Genomic DNA, 19,064 nt, shown 5'->3' with positions numbered 1-19,064 from the left:
CAGAGGCATGGAGTGAAATCTGAGTTAGGGTTCTATGGCAAAATGTAGGAAATTTTATAAAGTGCTATATTACAAGAAAATGAGTGTTTGTGGATCCTCAGGTATAAAGGATATTATGTATGTTCTGCATGAATTCCAACTATATGATTCAGTAAGAATACAATAATTAGAGTCACTACTTGACAGAGCAGCCTACTGGGATATTAAAACAGATTGTCTAATTTCTTCCAGGATGTAAACCTGTTTGCTACTAGTAAGATCACCCAGTTAAGGTCATTCATGTGAAAACTCATTTTTAAGACTAAATGGGGTATTATACACAAGTGATCAATTTAACTGAATGCAATGCTTTTTCTATCTTTGTATATTTGCATTTATTTCACATTCTGGTATAGTTTTATATTTTGATAAGGTCAATTGACTAATCAGTAAAAATAAATGATAATGAATATACAGTATTGGAAAGTTCAGGAAAGCAACCAGACCTCTAAAAACTCCCTAATTGACTCTGCACACTTGGCAATTGATAAGAGAAGATCCTAACCCAGATGATGGCAAAATGAAACATGCATTGTGACCTCACAACAGAATAACTGCCCTTTTGCAAATGAAGGGAATGGAGTGAAGAAGATTAGAGAAGAGAACACAGCTATAAATCTAGATTTCACAAGTGTGATACTATACTTCTCTATACTACTTTGTTCTTGCAAACTATCCTTGCTTTCAACATCTCCATTCATTCCCTAATACACAGCCTTTTGTTCACAACATTTTTCATTGTTCTTTTTGGAGGATGACAACACATCCATCCAACTAGAACTTTCAACCATGGGCAGCTGAATGAATGCATGAATAAACAAACAAACAAACAAACAAACAAACAAACAAATAAATAAATAAATAAATAAATAAATAAATAAATAAATAAATAAATAAATAAAGTTGAATCATGTATTCCATCTTTCAGACTGGTTACTTTAAAAGAAATCTGGTTCCCATTTATTCAGCACTTGTTCTTTCTGACTATTGTGTCTTCTTGTTTTCCACATACCCTACCATATTCAACTGCATTCAATTTACTTTCATATATAGCCAATACTTTCTTCCATGTAATGAAGTGGTCAAGGGTACAACTGACAACTTGTCTTAGTGCTCCATTTCAGGTACTGTACAGTAAATTGTGTCCACCAGATAAAATTTAAAACTCACATGAAGATGCTGTTTTCTTAAGGTTTTTTTTTTAAAAAATCCATAGGATTCCAAAGTGTTTTTTTATTAAAGCAAATACTGTATTTCCATTTTATCCTAGCTGAGAATTTTGCTTTTGTGCTACTTTACTACATTTGATGAAAACTGGAAGGCTTTTTCACTGAGAGATCTTTTTTAAAAAAAATAATAAATCTCACTGCGGTGGAACTTAAATCTTTTATTGCAGATGTTTCTTCCTGCTGGTCCCTTGTTTGTCTCTTCCTGCCTAGCTCTTCCCTTTGCCTTCCCTCTGTTTCACTCTGTGTGCTTTTAAGCTTTCAGATAGTTTACCTCTTGGCGGCAACAGTACTCACTACTGACAGAAGAGACAAGTAAAGAAGGTGACTGGACAGCCTTATTGACGGCTAGGAAGGACTAAATTGATTATCCACAATGAAATACAATAAGAGGAAGACATTGCACTAAAAGCATATCCTTTGAACAAGCTCTCTATTAATTAATTTGTTAGCCCCAGGAGATAATGTGGTGCCTCAACAAGAAAGCAAGGCAAAAGGGAAGAGTGTGTGGCAGAAGAGAGGGGAAGGGAGGAGAGAGAGCAGCTGGGTCGCCTTTTAATAATTCTATCAAAGGATATGTGTCGCCAAGCAGGCTGCCCTAGCATATCTCTAAGATTCCCAATGTACACTAAGTGCAGCCCATTTAGCCATTTTGTCAGAATATCAATAATGGGAGAGCAAATTTTTCTACAGAAGTATCTATCCCAATTAAAGGCTTTCAGCATTAAAGGGAGCTGATGTGTGCTGAAGCTTGAAAAATCATTTCTAATACTAAGAGCTAAAATATATGTCCATTTTTTTCCTCAATAAATGTCCAATATAAGAACCAACCTACTAACCAACGTTGTTCTTCTGAGTCAGGCTGAATGCCTAGAATCTCTTAATGCGAGTTAGAAGGGGGTCTCTTCACATCACTTTTCTAGAGCAACTGGTACTTAAGATAAAGGGGCATCACCGTTGTTGTTGTTCTTATTATGTCTCATTTGTCCAGCTGAATTTAATACTGGGCTATTAAGACAGCTCTGTATCAAAGAATTTGGCTATCTCCTTTTAAACCTATCTGGATATGAGGCCTGTCATTCCAGCTAATGATTTCAGTGAAAGATTTGGTTCTTAAAAAACATGGCTAATGTCCTACAACAAAATGAGAAAAATGAACAAATAAAAAATAACAAGAACTTCAGAAAATTTCACGTGCCATAGATCTTTAGAAAATAAATGGCAGTAATAAATAATTGTGTGGCAGCCATCTAATTTTCTTGGTTTAAACCTTGTTTTATATTATTAATATTATATTATTATTTATATTATATTATTTATATTATTCCTTATTGTCAATTACTTGCAACTGACAAGAGCAGGCTAAGGTCAGGGCATGGAGTCTGATGTTGAAGTTCCAGTGCTTACTCTCAAGTTTATATTACATTTATATTACATTATAATTACAGTGGGTTAGGATGCTGAGCTTGTCGATCAGAAGGTCGGCAGTTTGGCGGGTCGAATCCCAAGTGCCGCATAGCAGAGTGAGCTCCTGTTACTCGTCCCAGCTTCTGCCAACCTAGCAGTTCGAAAGCATGTAAAAATGCAAGTAGAAAAATAGGGACCACTGCGGTGGGAAGGTAACAGCTTTCCGTGCGCCTTTGGCGTCTAGTCATGCCAGCCACATGACCACGGAGACGTCCTCGGACAAGCGCTGGCTCTTCAGCTATGAAACGGAGATGAGCACCGGCCCCTAGAGTCGGAAACGACTAGCACGCACGTGCGGGGGAACCTTTACCTTTTACCTTTTAATATTAACTAATGCCATTCCATCAAGCAGGATCAATGTCCTAGAAAACAGAAACTAATGTCAGATTGGTTATCAGAAAGGCTTCTATAATCCCAGTTCAAACACACATTCTTGTAAGATAAAATGATGCTGAGTTTCAGTAGAAATGAAGAGCTTAATACAAGGAAGCAGGACCTTCATGACAAAGAGTTCCTGGAAACTTCTGTTTCCCAGTTAAGAAATTTTCATGGGCTAGGACAATATTTTGCTTCAAGGAAGATGTTCTCAGGTCACATATGAGGAACATGTGAAATTAGGGATAGAGAAGCAGTTCAAGATGTGTTATTATATTGAAGCATCTGTAGGTGTCTGAAATGCTACTTCGTCAGTGCCCCGGAAGAACAGATTACTTTTATATGAGTTTACTTTTCTTGCACTTCAAATGCATTCGTTTGTTTGATTATTTGTATCTCACCTTTATTACTTTTAAAAATAACTCAAGATTGTGAACATATCCAAGACACCTTCCTTCTCCTATTTTCCCACAATAACAACCCTGTATGGTGGGTTGGGCTGAGAGAGACTGACTGTTCCAAGGCTAAGGTGGGACTTGACTTCATAGTCTCTTACTTTCTAGCCTGGTGCCTTAACCACTGGGTCAAAATGGCTCTGTTCTATACTATAAGCCAGACTGTAGCAGATTCTTCCATAATTACAGCTCAGTTTAGTATACAGTATTTGGGCATTTTTACTACTGTTTAATGTTCCTGTCCCTCACTATAATCAAAGAGAAGGAGAAGAAGGATAGCAATAGTTTAGGGGTATTTTAACACTTTGTATTAATCTATTGAATTGGGCTGTAGTATTTAATATTTCCCCTTCATGGATTACTGCCTTGTCGTGGCGAAGGGGCTTGCGTAATTCAATGAAGCTATGAGCTATGCTGTGCAGGGACACCCAAGACGGACAGGTCATAGCAGAGAGTTCTGACAAAACGTGATCCACTGGAGAAGGAAATGGCAACCCACTCCAGTATCTTTGCCATGAAAACCGCATGGATGGTACCAAAAGGCAAAAAGATATGACGCTGGAAGATGAGCCCCTCAGGTCTGAAGGCGTCCAATATGCTACTGGGGAAGAGCAGAGGGCTAGTGCTAGTAGTGCCAGAAAGAAAAGAAGCGACTGGGCCAAAGCTGAAAGGACTCTTAGTTGTGGATGTATCTGGTGGTGAAAGGAAAGTCCGATGCTGTAAAGATTTTTTCTTCATAGGAACCTGGAATGTAAGATCCATGAATCAAGGAAAGCTGGATGTGGTCAAACAAGAGATGACAAGACTAAACATCGACATCTTAGGTATCAGCGAACTAAAATGGGCAGGAATGGGTGAATTTAATTCAGATGACCATCAGGTATACTACTGCGGGCAAGAATCCCTAAGAAGAAATGGAGTAGCCTTCATAGTCAATAAAAGAGTAGGAAAAGCAATACTGGGATAGAATCCTCAAAATGACAGAATGATCTCAGTTCGAATCCAAGGCAAACTATTCAATATCACAGTAGTCCAAGTCTATGCCCCAACCACCAGTGCTGAAGAGGATGAAATTGACCGGTTCTATGAAGCCCTACAGCACCTTATAGAACTAACACTAAAAAATGATGTTCTTATCATCATGGGGGATTGGAATGCTAAAGTAGGAAGCCAAAAGATAAGCGGAATAACAGGCAAGTTTGGCCTTGGAGTACAAAATGAAGCAGGGCACAGGCTGATAGAATTTTGTCAAGAGAATACGATGGTGATAGCAAACACTGTTTTCCAACAACCCAAGAGACAGCTCTGCACATGGACATCACCAGATAGTCAACACAGAAATCAGATTGACTATATGCTCTGCAGCCAAAGATGGAGAAGCTCTATACAGTCAGTAAAAACAAGACCAGGAGCTGACTGTAGCTCAGACCATGAGCTTCTTGTTGCAAAGTTTAGGCTTAAACTGAAGAAAGTAGGGAAAAGCACCAGGCCAGTCAGGTATGAATTAAATCATATCCCCGTTGAATATACAGTAAGAGGTGACAAATAGATTTAAGGAATTAGATCTGATAGACAGGGTGCCTGAAGAACTATGGACAGAGGTTCGCAACATTGTACAAGAGGTATCAACCAAAACTATCCCAAAGAAAAAGAAATGCAAGAAAGCAAAATGGCTGTCTGAGGAAGCTTTGCAAATAGCTGAGGAAAGGAGGGAAGCAAAAGGCAAGGGAGAAAAAGAAAGATATGCCCAATTGAATGCAGAATTCCAGAGAACAGCTAGAAGAGATAAGAATGCCTTCTTAAATGAACAGTGCAAAGAAATAGAAGAAAACAATAGAATAGGGAGGACCAGAGATCTTTTCAAGAAAATTGGAGAGATGAAGGGAACGTTCAATGCAAAAATGGGCATGATAAAGGACCAAAATGGCAGGGACCTAACAGAGGCAGAAGAGATTAAGAAGAGATGGCAAAATTACACAGAAGAACTATACAAGAATGAGCTTAATGTCCCTGATAATCACAATGAGGTGGTCACTGACCTCGAGCCAGACATCCTAGAATGTGAAGTGAAGTGGGCCTTAGAAAAGCTGAGCAACAACAAAGCTAGTGGAGGTGACAGTATTCCAGCTGAGCTATTCAAAATCTTAAAAGACGATGCAGTAAAAGTGCTACACTCAATTTGCCAGCAAATTTGGAAAACTCAACAGTGGCCACAGGATTGGAAAAGATCAGTTTACATTCCAATTCCAAAGAAAGGCAGTGCCAAAGAATGTTCAAACTATCGCACCATTGCACTCATTTCTCATGCTAGTAAAGTTATGCTTAAAATCTTACAAGCTAGACTCCAGCAGTATGTGGATCGAGAACTACCAGAAGTACAGGCAGGATTTCGAAGAGGCAGAGTAACTAGAGATCAAATAGCCAATATACGCTGGATCATGGAGAAAGCTAGAGAGTTCCAGAAAAACATCTACTTCTGCTTCATTGACTATGCTAAAGCCTTTGATTGTGTGGATCATAACAAACTGTGGCAAGTTCTTAAAGAGATGGGAGTACCAGAACATCTTATTTGTCTCTTGAGAAACCTATATGCGGGCCAAGAAGCAACAGTGAGAACTGGACACGGAACCACTGATTGGTTCCAAATTGGGAAAGGTGTCCGGCAAGGCTGTATACTGTCGCCTTGCCTATTTAACTTATATGCAGAGCACATCATGAGAAAGGCAGGGCTAGAGGAGTCAAAAGTTGGACTTAAGATTGCTGGAAGAAATATCAACAACCTAAGATATGCAGATGATACCACTCTAATGGCAGAAAGTGAAGAGGAACTGAAGAGTCTCTTGTTGCGAGTGAAGAAGGAGAGTGCAAAAGTTGGGTTGAAACTAAACATTAAGAAAACCAAGATCATGGCATCCAGCCCTCTCAATTCCTGGCAAATAGATTGGGAAGAAATGGAGGTAGTGACAGATTTTATTTTCCTGGGCTCCAAGATCACTGCAGATGGGGACTGTAGTCAAGAAATTAAAAGACGCTTGCTCCTCCGGAGGAAAGCCATGGCAAATCTAGACAGCACTCTAAAAAGCAGAGACATCACCCTGTCAACAAAAGTGCGTATAGTCAAGGCTATGGTCTTCCAAGTTGCAATGTATGGCAGTGAAAGTTGGACCATAAGAAAGGCTGAGCGCAAAAGAATTGAGGCCTTTGAACTATGGTGCTGGAGAAGACTCCTGCGAGTCCCTTGGACTGCAAGGCGATCAAACCGGTCAGTCCTAGAGGAGATCAACCCTGACTGCTCTTTAGAAGGCCAGATCCTGAAGCTAAAACTCAAATACTTTGGCCACCTAATGAGGAGGAAGGACTCACTGGAGAAGAGCCTAATGCTGGGAAAGATTGAGGGCAATAGAAGAAGGGGATGACAGAGAATGAGGTGGCTGGATGGAGTCACTGAAGCAGTAGGCGTGAGCTTAAATGGACTCCAGAAGATGGTAGAGGACAGGAAAGCCTGGAGGAACATTGTCCATAGGGTCACGATGGGTCGGACACGACTTCGCAACTAAGAACAACAACAAAATTTAATATTTCTTTTAATTTTTATATAGTGTATTTTATTGTATTGCCCTGTACACCGCCCTGAGTCCTTCGGGAGAAGGGCGGTATAAAAATTAAATAAAATAAATAAATAAATAGTTTGTAATTCTTCTTTTCTTTTCTTTTCTTTTCCATCAACTGCTAAACTTCCAACACAGGACTAGCTTTTCAGACTCCACATTTCCATGATTTGTGCCAGGTGGCTCACCCACATTTGCAAATCCTTTGACATTCTGTGCCAGGGGTGTCAAACTCACAATGTCATGTGATGTGTCACAACGTATTGCAACTTTTTTGCCATTGCCGGCAATGGGGTGGGCGTGGTTTCAGTATGATGCATCCGGCCCGTGGGCCAGCAGCCATCACCATAATATGGATGGAGAAAAGAGAAACATAAGGACACACGCAATAATGACCCTTAGTATCAGAGGGAATGAAACTTTAGGGCTAAAATGTGTTTATTAATAAGATCTACACTGCCTCTTCTCTGCTAAGGACATCTGATGGTAGCCATGAAGCTGCAGTGCACAAAGGTTTCTGCCCTTTTAATACAATTTGGTAGTTGGAAAATGTGCTACCAGAATCTAGATCCTTTTTGTACCATAGGTCAGGGCTTTTCAAACAGTGGTACGTGTACCACCTGTGGTACATTGGCACCTGGCAGGTAGTACGTGATCATCCTAGAAAAGTGGTAGTGGGGGAGGGGAATGAGCTGTGTGGCAGCACCGCACAAGCCTGAGTGAGAGATGGCTGGAGCTGCAGGGCTGTCATGGCTCAGTGGAAGCGCCAGGACCAGTGCCAGGCTCCAGCTGGAATGTTGCAGCATCTCCAGGGTCTTGTGATTTACATTCAGATGCTTGGCAACTGATCATATTTATGATGGTCACAGTGTCCCAGGGTCATGTGAAGTGACCAAAACCTGCTGCAAACACCTAGCAGAGGGGAAAAAATAAAAACCAACCCCCCCACCTCCGCTGCCAATCCTCAACAGAAATGCTCACAACAATGAAAACCTCAGACAGGAGGAAGAGCATTGCCGGGCAGGCAGGCAGGTGTCTTGCTCGGCTGTGGCTTGGAGGACACATTTTTCAGTGCCATTGTAACTTTGAACAATCACTAAGCAAACTGTTGTAAGTTGAGGAGTACCTGTACTTCATCACTTTTTTTCCTTTTTATTTTTTTGGTCATCATGTTTTTGACACCTTGCGAGGTGACTGGTGGTACTCGGATGTTGCCATATCCTAAAAGTGCTACAATGGGTGAAAAGGTTGAAAAGCCCTGCCGTAGGTTAACATAGCTCTCCTCCTACAGTGTACAAGTACATGAACATGCATGTAGAGTTTCTATTCACAATGAAGGATTTTGCCTGGAGATCATAATTTTTTCAGCATGGACTTTTTCTCTAAAATCAGATATTAATTAATGGAGATAAAAGATAGCATTTCCTGTATGGCTTCCAGAATTCATCTTTTTTCTATTTAGTAGCTACCAATTTTCCAAACTGAATTAAAAAATTCAAATCAATTTGTTCCAGGTTACATCCCACACCCTCCTGGCCTTCAGGCCATGGGAACATAGATTTGACAGGTCTGCTAATCAGAAATACTACTTCCATAGATTTTCATTTGACTTTTTAAAATTAATTCTGACTGGCTGAGCAAAGTTCTTTCGCATTTATTAACAAAGCAGTAAATGAGAGAAAATAAGAAAGGATGGCTAATCAAGTAAAAGGACATTGGATAGTCACTGATTAGTCTTCAGAACTATTGCTTACATCATATGAGAAGCATTCCCATTTGAGAAATAATTCATTTTAACCATTTATAATGAAAATGAAACAATGACATATGTAGGTGAAAGGTTCACTGTCTCAGGAGGAGCAATATTAATTTGGCCTATCCTGGGATAACTTTTCAATTGAACAACATTTTTAAATTGAACAAATTGTATTCTTGTGGTTCTTTGTCCTAGCACAACTGTATTTTTGAAACTCTATTTTTCCATAGGAAACATAAAATTAATAATTTGTAAATTTAAATGATTGTGCTCTGACCTGGAATGAGCATTGACATTCATGTGAAACTTTCAGCATGTATGCCATTTAAAATATCCCACAATGCCTTATAACTATAATGATCTAGAATGGTGTTTGTCAGTAACTTTTAAGATGTATGAACTTCAACTCCTAGAATTACCCAGCCTGCTTGCATGCTGGCTGGGGAATTCTGGGAGCTGAAATCCACATATCTTAAATTTGCTAAGGTTGAGTAACACTGACCCCAGAGAAGGAAAGGGGATGAAGATGGTATATAGAAGCCTGCTTCTTCTGCTATCTAAACTTATCTTTGGAAGCCTGGTGGAGCATTAACTACCTCAGCCTCCCAAGCATGAGTCCAGCTCATCTTGTAAAGAATTGGAGCACATCAATACTACAGTATAAAGTTCTTCTCAACTGTAACTAAAAATGTTATAACTAAGAATGGGAATGTAGAAATCTCTCTGTGTGTGTCTCTCTGTGTGTGTGTCTCTCTCCATCTCTCTCTGTATCTCTGTCTCTGTCTTTGTCTCTCTCTCTCTCTCTCTCACACATATACACACACACACATGAGATAGAAGTAGAGGTAGAGATAGAGGGAGGGAGGGAGGGAGGGAGGGAGAGAGGGAGGGAGAGAGAGAGAGAGAGAGAGAGAGAGAGAGAGAGAGAGAGAGAGAGAGAGAGAGAGAGAGAGAGAGAGAGCTGTATTCTTGAAGTCTTTAGGATGAGAATGTAGAATTTCTCATCTGTCTCCAGCAAGACAAATGTGACTGCAGTCTAAACCTTTTCCTTCCTCTCACTTTGCCAGATCTCAAGATGTCATCGTTATTCTTTTTGTTCAAACAAGGAAATTGCTGTGTGTCTACTAGGCCTATTCCCATTGGAAAGGACACTTTCTTGCACAGGATGCTCTGCTTCTAGACCTCTTGGGCCTCAAGGACTTAATTGCCCTTCTAGCAGGAAAGCTTTTCCTACTAACAATGTTTATAGAAAAAGAGCTGACAACTACCAGTGTGCTAATTTCTGACATCACAACTGAAACGTAACAGGAAACTCATGCATAATTGTGATGAACTTTCAGAGGGCAGGGATCCCAATTGTATTTATATACAGTACACTAGCAAGGGCTAACCAGGGAAGACAACATTGGATGATAAATTGACTGTAAAAATACAAATTTTGCATTAGAAATGAAAGTAAAATTGCTAGTGTTGTTGTTATGTTTTTATACAAACTGCTGGTTCATCCATGCCTGGAATACTGGGTATGACTATGGTTGATGTATTTGCAGAGCCGAAAAAGATAAAGAAAGGGTACTTCTGAGTTAACAACATTCTGTCAGGTTTATATCTTCAACATTAGAAGATCAAAGAGAGAGTTTTCTAGTTTTTCTAGCAGAGTATAAATTTTAAGGTTAGACTATTTTCAACAATCTAGGTCAGTAGACACATACATACCCCTTGTCCCTTCCAATAAGTCAAGAGAGAAAGTAAGAAGTTTCTTCTGCTTGAGCTGGCAGATGTGAGTCAGTGGCCTGCCATCCAATGGGCACTGGAGCAAAGATAACTCATTGGTGCTATTTCCAATTGAGCAACAAGAAAGTATTGCAAGAGTTGACTAGCTCAGGCAAGCATTAGATGGTTAGAAATGTGGCAACAGGAGCTCAGAGCAAAAATACTTATCATTTAATAGGACAGAACCTTTCCAAACAGGTATTTCATTTTTAGATTTAAAATACTTACAGAATGTATTGAGAGTGTAAAACAACTCTTTATAATTTCAGTAGATATTGACAGAATCAACCATAATGTAGACAATAGAAAGACAGTACAAAGAAACCAACCTTTCAAACCAACAAGAAAGTAAGTCACTTGCTGTGACTTAATTTTCAGAAAGCTCTACCTAGATGACTCAGAATCTTCACTACATCCTTTGAAAATCAACTCTAGTTTCAACTGTAATTCATGCAGAACAATGAATTCATTCAAGGAAAGCCTGGAGTAAATCATTAGAGAGAGTTTGCAGGAAGTAGGGGAAGAAAATTAAAACAAGTTTTTTTTGTCTGTGTGTAAGTGTGAAGAATATTAGATTTTGTCTGTAAGGGAACAGACAAGTGGTTGGACAGAGAGTGCTTGGTATGTACAAACTCCTCCAACACCAAAGGGAAGAAACCCGAAGTTTGGTGTGGGAGCAGTTGGTACATTCTAGTGAATCTCTGCCAAACCAACTTGTCAAACTGATGAAGCTGCTTGGATGAGCAGCAAAATGTCTCAGGTTAACCAAAATAAGTCCAGTTACAATGATTCAATTTTCAGATTCTCAGACGATGATTATTTTTGGAATAATTGGCTTTAATGTTGGCTTCGTTGATTGCATTATTACTGCTGTTATTATTATATACAATTTAGTTTTCTAAGTCTTCCTGGGTGCAGTTTTGTCCTTAGAAATGGCGACCATTAAATAATTTCCTTTCCAATATTGACCCTGTTTTAAAACAGGCTAAAATAAATGAATAGAAAGCAAAATGAAGCCCCAATGTAATCATTCTCTTTCCTTTTGTTTATTCCAATGGCAGGACTATCCAGGATGTAGGAAGAAAAGCATTCCAAAGAGGCAGATTGTGTCTGACCTTTTAATATTAATTGTAATTGCGAGTTTCTTCCATCTTTTTTCATTTTTAAGTTGATAGGTTCAAATCTATTGATTTTAATGATCTAAAAGCCCATAAATATGGTTCTATTGTAGAGGGAGTAGGAAATCATTTTTATCAAATATATGCATTTTGTTTTGATAATGGTCTTTCATAATTTGAAACCTTTCCAGGTACAAATTGCTAGATTTCATTGAGCAATAACAGTTGAATGAAACCAGCCTTATGGGTTGCCACACAGGTTTGCAAGACTGAAAATCTAGAAGCTTGGACTAAAATGTGCACATCTGACAGCAAATGTTGTTTTATTAAAGAGGGGGGAAGACAGCCAATCCTGGGGGGGGGAACTGATCTAGACAAAAAAGATTTCCAATTAAAAAAAATAAGTAACATCGATTTAAGATGACATTATTTCATTCTGTTAGCTTTTTTCCTTTTTTTCACTCAAAAAAACCCCAACCAAACCAACAAAAAGAAACTATGAGCTGTGTATGTTAACATTCAGAACCTTTGCTACATCTTTTGATTTATGTAGCTTTTAATATAAGTTGCCTATTAGTCTTTTAAAGAAAATTGCCTTCTTTGATATGTAAATTTCACAGTGCAGGGTTCTATAAATGTAAACTTGTCTGATGTATGCTTTTTCAAAAATATACGTACTGTAATTAGTACACAACTTTCAGCAACATACCCCTTCTTCAAATATTCTTTTATTTTTTCAGATTGTGTATTAAAAATAAATAAAAGCATAGCCTAATGTTCATTGATAGCCAGACATTTTTTGATGCTAGCTTCCTGGGACTGCAATTTTGCCTAGATAACTGCATGGACTCATCCACATAGCCGCCAGGAGTTAGAACTGCCTCAAAGGGGAAAAAAACAAGTCACTCTAATGGAATCTTTGGCAGAATCCACTTTCATCCTTAATCCATCTGCCATAGACATTAGATTGCAACTAATGAAGCTTCAATGTTTTTGCTTCACTTGTTGACATTTCTGTGTAGGATGGATGAAAAGCAGGAATACATTCCTAAACACCTTTCTTTATACATCAAGGACAACATAATTTTAGGGGAACAGGGGACTATGTAGTTTTCAACCTATTAATTTCTTTAAATTCATTTATCAATATCCCAGTCAGTGAATTTCCAGGTTAGGGTATAAAATTTAGGGAGGATTGGTTTGCCTATTGTAATTTAACACTGATTATATTTTAATAACTATTTTTTAAGTGTTGGTTTTCTGAACTTACATTGATTTCTTTGCCTTTCTCTTCCTGTGCCATGAAAGTAACAACTATGCCATAAATTTCCAGCTCAGAAAATTGACAAGGACTTGATCCAAATTCAATTCATTTTTACTTCTTTAGGAGGATGACTCTGGAAAACCATATGTGAATGCTTCCTTACTATGAAATCAGACTGAATATTGATGGAGAAAGGGGAGGATTGTGCCTAGCCTATTCTGAAGTAACAAAATGCTTCAGAAGCACTGAAGATCATGCTAGTGTATCACTGAGGTTTATTTGTTTGTTAACCATTGCAATCATCATCATCATCAACAACAACAACAACAACAACAACAACAACAACTGGACATTGGCCAAATTGGAACACCTAGACCGGAAAACGCGTAAACTTTTGAATATGCACCATGCTCTACATCCACAAAGTGACATCAACAGATTGTACCTGCCAAGAAGAATAGGGGGCAGAGGGCTACTGCAAATCCACCAATCTGTAGAAGAAGAAAAACAAAGTTTGAATGACTTTGTGAATCAAAGTACAGAAAAATTGCTGCAGGCTGTGAAAACAGAGAACATTATCAAAATAACAGAAACAAAGGCAGAATATAAGGAAAAACGGCTGGATGATAGATTAAATAGATGGAAAACCAAAGCTTTGCATGAACAACATTTGAAAAACATTGAAGGAAAATGTGATAACAACTTGACATGGGCTTGGCTTAAGATGGGAACCATTAAGAAAGAAACAGAAGGCTTAATACTGGCTGCTCAAGAACAAACACTACAAACCAATGCCATGAAAGCGAAGATACAAAAATCTACTGACAATCCAAATTGCCGACTTTGCAACAACAAAGCTGAAACTGTTTCACATTTAATATGTGAGTGCAGCAAAATCACGCAAACTGATTACAAAGCTAGACATGACCGAGTTGCTAAACTAATCCACTGGGCATTGTGTAAAAAATACGACTTGCCTGTGTCCAAAAAGTCATGGGAACATAGGGTGGAAAAAGTTGTCGAGAATGAGAGGGTGAAGATCTTGTGGGACTTACGAATACAGAGAGATTGCCATTTGGAACACAACACGCCAGATATCACAGTTGTATGGAACCGAAGCGTACAGCTGATTGATATCGCTGTACCAGGAGATGCCAGAGTCGAAGAAAAAGAACTGAAAAAAATTACAAAATACCACGACCTGGCCATTGAAACTGCGCGATTATGGATGAAACGTGTAACAGTGATACTCATTGTTATCGGGGCACTGGGAACTATGTCCAAAAACTTTACAAAACACATCAAGAAATTGCAACTTCCTGCAATAACTCCAGCAAAGCTACAAAAAACTGCACTACTCGGAACATGTTACATTTTAAGGAGATACCTGGTTGATACCTAGGATGCTGGCAGCAGCCCATGTCAACCATTAGTGCCAGTCAATTTGAGTGTTCAGTTGACTGAGTTTCATGTTTTATGAATAAAAGTTTAAATAATAATAATAATAATAATAATAATAATAATAATAATAATAATAATAATAATAATAATAATAATAATAATCTAAAACAATGCTTCTCAAACTTGGCAACATTAAAATGTGTGCATCTGAAGTCCCAGAATTCCCCAGCCAATTCTGGGGGTTGAAGTTCACACATTTTAAAGTTACATAATTTGAGAAACATTGTTATAAAAGACTCCAACATCACATGTAAATTCTACTGTATCTGCCGTTTTCTTTATTTGTCTTTGCAATGTAGTAGGCCAAAGGTATATAAGCTCTGGTTCTGTTCTTGTTAATTTCAGTGCTCTGCTGGGAGCTCAGTATATATACACTTTATTGATTGCATGAAAATAAAATTATGTTGCATCTTCAAATTGATTTGATTGTTTAAGGTGAGCCAAGTTTTGGCTACAGCAGAAATGAAGGAATGTTGTTTCCCTATTGTTTAATTTTTATATTAACATCATTGTAGAGGCTGTTTCCAGAAGTGAATTTCATCCTCCATTTCTGTCTTATAATCCATTCTCCATATTACCATATGCTGATGATGCTCAGATCCTCTCTGTATCCCATGAGGGACTGAGATAAAACTTCCCCATGCTGGCATCGTACTGTCAGACCAAATGCTGGAAATCAACCATGCAAAAACTCAGATGGTTATATTTATCAAGCAGCATGCTAATTACCCTCATATTTGGAGAATTGACAACCAAATTGAGTGGGTGAAAGCTTTTAAATATCTAAGCATTTATTTTTAATCATCTATGCCCTGGAAATACTAATCTCCAGACTTTGTTCTGTATGTGCAAAGAGCTTCTAAAGCAATACAGTAGTTTGATATGGAACAATCTTGGTGTCAAATACAAGAAATCAGGAGCCAAGATAGAGTTCAAAAGCACTGCAGTTTATTCCATGCTACCTATAAACAAGAATCTGATCTACTAATGATCAAGGCAAATTGGCACCAGATAAGTCAACAGACTTCAATGGGGCTGGACCTATGTCTCTTTTGGGGGTGTAGAGACTCCAAATTGATGATGACCTTGCCCTCAGACTCTGCCTGGTCATCTTCTATACTTAGATCTTCATGTACAAAAGGGCTGCCTAAATGCTTCACATTTGTGCTACAGAAAGTTCATGTATCTGCCTTTCACCAATCCACAATATTTTTACCACAGAGCTTTGTCCTCACACAAGACAGCACTCTAGACCCTTGGATGCTCTGCCCTCAGTGGGATTGATGGTGAGATTCAATAATATTCCCTAACAAGTGTGTCTACATATATATGTTAAGACACTGAAACTAAAACAGTCGCATATATACTTCTGAATTTCCCAATTTTGCATTTATTATCCTTGAAGGAGGGAGTTAATCTGTCCTCTAATCACAAATTGGCCATTTGTTTCCACAGTGCCCTTTTTGATTCACTCTTGACTATGGGATAGAAAGATGTGGTAAAGCCCTGAACTCTTCCGTATTCCAAGCCCTTCATCCAATCTTGTCTATTTTTAGGGATATTTAGGGCAAGAGAGGATTTTAGAGAGCTTCTTTCCTGCTTCCATCACCAAGTTGTCCACTGGTCTTCACAGAAGTCCATTAGCATCTGCAACAGCAAAGTCATAATGGAAGGTAGCAGAAATGAATATGGGGATATGGTCTCGAACTTGCATCCCGAAGATATAAGAAGGGGAAGGCAAAAATTATATTTTGAACAGAATTCATTCTATGAATCATAGCCCTATGTCATACACAACACTGATGAAGCTGTCCACTCCATTACCTTGTTGGAATACTGTACTTTGCCAGATGTTGCAAGACAGAACTGTATCACCTTATTTGATGGAAGTCACATGACATCAGAATGGAAGCTTGCTGAATAGAGATGATCCAGAAACAGCATATATGCTCCACCCTATTCTTTTTCAAGAGAGTCAGTTTGGTGTAGTGGTTAAGGCATCAGGCTAGAAAACAGGAGACTGTGATATCTAGTCCTTCCTAGGTACAAAGCCAGCTAGATGATTTGGGCCAGTCACTTTTTCAATGACAAATGGCAAACCACTTCTGAAAACCTTGATAAGAAAATTGCAGGGACCTGTTCAGACAGTTTCCAAGAATCAGACCCAGTTGAACAGAAAAACAAAAAGTAATTATCCAACAATTTCTTTGAATCAGAAAGCATAGTGTAGTAGCCTTTGCATTCTGGTTAAACCTTTTCTGACTGAAAAATAAGAGAGTGTTGGGATAATGAGACTGTGTTCATTAATCTAATCAGATGCTAATAAATTTTCTGCTCAAAAAGACATATACAACTTTTCAGTGGATGGTTGCCAATTTCCTACTTCTCATAAATACAGAGAAGGTTGTGTATTCTGAAAAATAATAAATTTTCACAGAAGAATGGAGCAATTATTTGTGCAGCACAGTATACAATATAATGTTCTCTTTCATTTACCCCCCCCCCACCGCCACCAAAGATATGTTGATGCCTGTGGAAGTAAACCTAGAATTATAGGGTTGGAAAGGGCCTTAGAGGTCTTATAGTCCAACCGCCTGCCCAAGGTAGAAGTCCTCATACCAACTCAGCAAATCATGGTGCAAGCTTTTCTTGAAAACTTCCAATGATGGAGCTCCCACAATTTTGGGAGGCAAGCTCTTCCACTGATTAATTGTTCTCACTGTAAGGAGTTGGTCCTTATTTCCAAGTAAGATCTTCCTCTGATCAGCTTCCACCTGTTGCTTTTTATCCTACTCTGAGGTGCCATGAAGAATAAATTGATACACTCTGTCCTGTGGCAGCCTTTCAAATATTGGAAGACTGCTATCATGTCTCCCCTCTGTCCATTCTTCATTAAGCCAAACATACCTAATTCTTTCAGCTGTTCTTCATAGGATTTAGCCTCTTATCATCTTTGATGCTCTTCTTTGCACTCTTTCTAAGATCTCAGCATACTTTTTTTAAGGTGGTGACCAGAACTGGATGCAGTATAGATGCTTTCACGATGACAATGAAGAGATAAATGGACATTTTACTATCTTTTAATCGAATGTGCTACACAAATTATATTCCCAGCATATTATCACATCCAAAGTATGATCAACAGCCTCTAAATAAAGCAGTGTTTCCAACCTTATCAACTCTAAGATGTGTTGGCCTTTAACTCTTATAATTCTGCAACCATTTAGGGAATTCTGAGAGTTGAGGTCCACACATCCTAGAGTTACCAAGGTTGAGAAACACTGTTCTAAATCATAATAGCATCCTAAAACCAAATCTACTTAGCAAAAATCATGAACAGTGCTTTTGGCAGGGAAATTAGAATCCAAATCTATTCATAAAGAGATAAATTATTCAGAAATAAACATAAGAAATAATATCAATTGACCGTCATGACTAAAATCTCCATAGCACCATAACAACATAGCAATGCAACTGTTTCTCTATATTCTAATTCACATGTATATTCTACAAAGAATGCATAGTCATGACTAGATGGGCAATATCCGCCACTACAGTAGCAGATCCCTTGAGAGATACTGAGTCCTTTTCCCAGACTTATTCTTCATATGGCTTAATAATAAATTGCAAGTCAGTCCAAAATTATGAAGTATTCTGATTATTTTGAGGAGACTTATGTCCTACAGAAGTTACCCAAAGGTCAGAGGGGAAAAAACCTGCAGAAAGTTGGAATGTACAGATGAGAGCATAGATCATATTTCTGGGGGGAAAACAATCTGAATGCAAAGAGCAGTAACACTGTGGACAGGGGGATATTCTTGTTCAAGTTAAAGGTAATCATAGGATGGGATATAAAGCTCATATTAAGTACCTTGAATATCCCTAACATGCCACCTGAATTTCAAAGGAAGTCTTTAATAAGCAGTCTGAAGGAACATAACAGAATAAAAGAGTTGGAAGGGACCTTGGAGGTGTTTTAGTTAGATCCCCTGCAGAAGCAGGAGACCCTATACCATTTTGGATAAATGGCTGTTCAATCTCTTCTTAAAAATCTCCAGTGTTGGAGCACTTACAATTTCTGAAGGCAAGCTGTTCCACTGGTTAATTGTTCATGCTGTTAGGAAATTTCTCTTGAGTTCTGGGTTGGTCTCTCCTTAAAATCTCTGTGAACTTATATTAAATAAAAAATATTGGTGGAGCATACAAAGCTTCTGTGTGTGGCTTCATAAATAGAGCATAATGTTTTTCCCCACTGTGTTTTAAGCTTGCAGAAGAACAGTTACAATAAAATATATTGAAGTACAGTGATACTTCAAAAGGCAATCAATGAGCTCCTGCATTGGTATCTTATAAAGGGAGATGGCAAGCATCACATCACACCATCTGGCATTGCAGCAATATAAAAATTAAAAAAAAAAGAATGATTTGCTCTGGGCTTTACTTAGATGAGCATTCCCCAGAAATGGCAACCACAAAACTAGCTGTTTAGAAAAGCCAAGATATATTATTTAAAGAGGGTCGT

The sequence above is a fragment of the Vipera ursinii genome, assembly GCF_947247035.1.
Source record: "Vipera ursinii genome assembly, chromosome: 4".
NCBI classification, from domain to species: domain Eukaryota; kingdom Metazoa; phylum Chordata; class Lepidosauria; order Squamata; family Viperidae; genus Vipera; species Vipera ursinii.
This window is presented reverse-complemented; position numbering follows the sequence as displayed.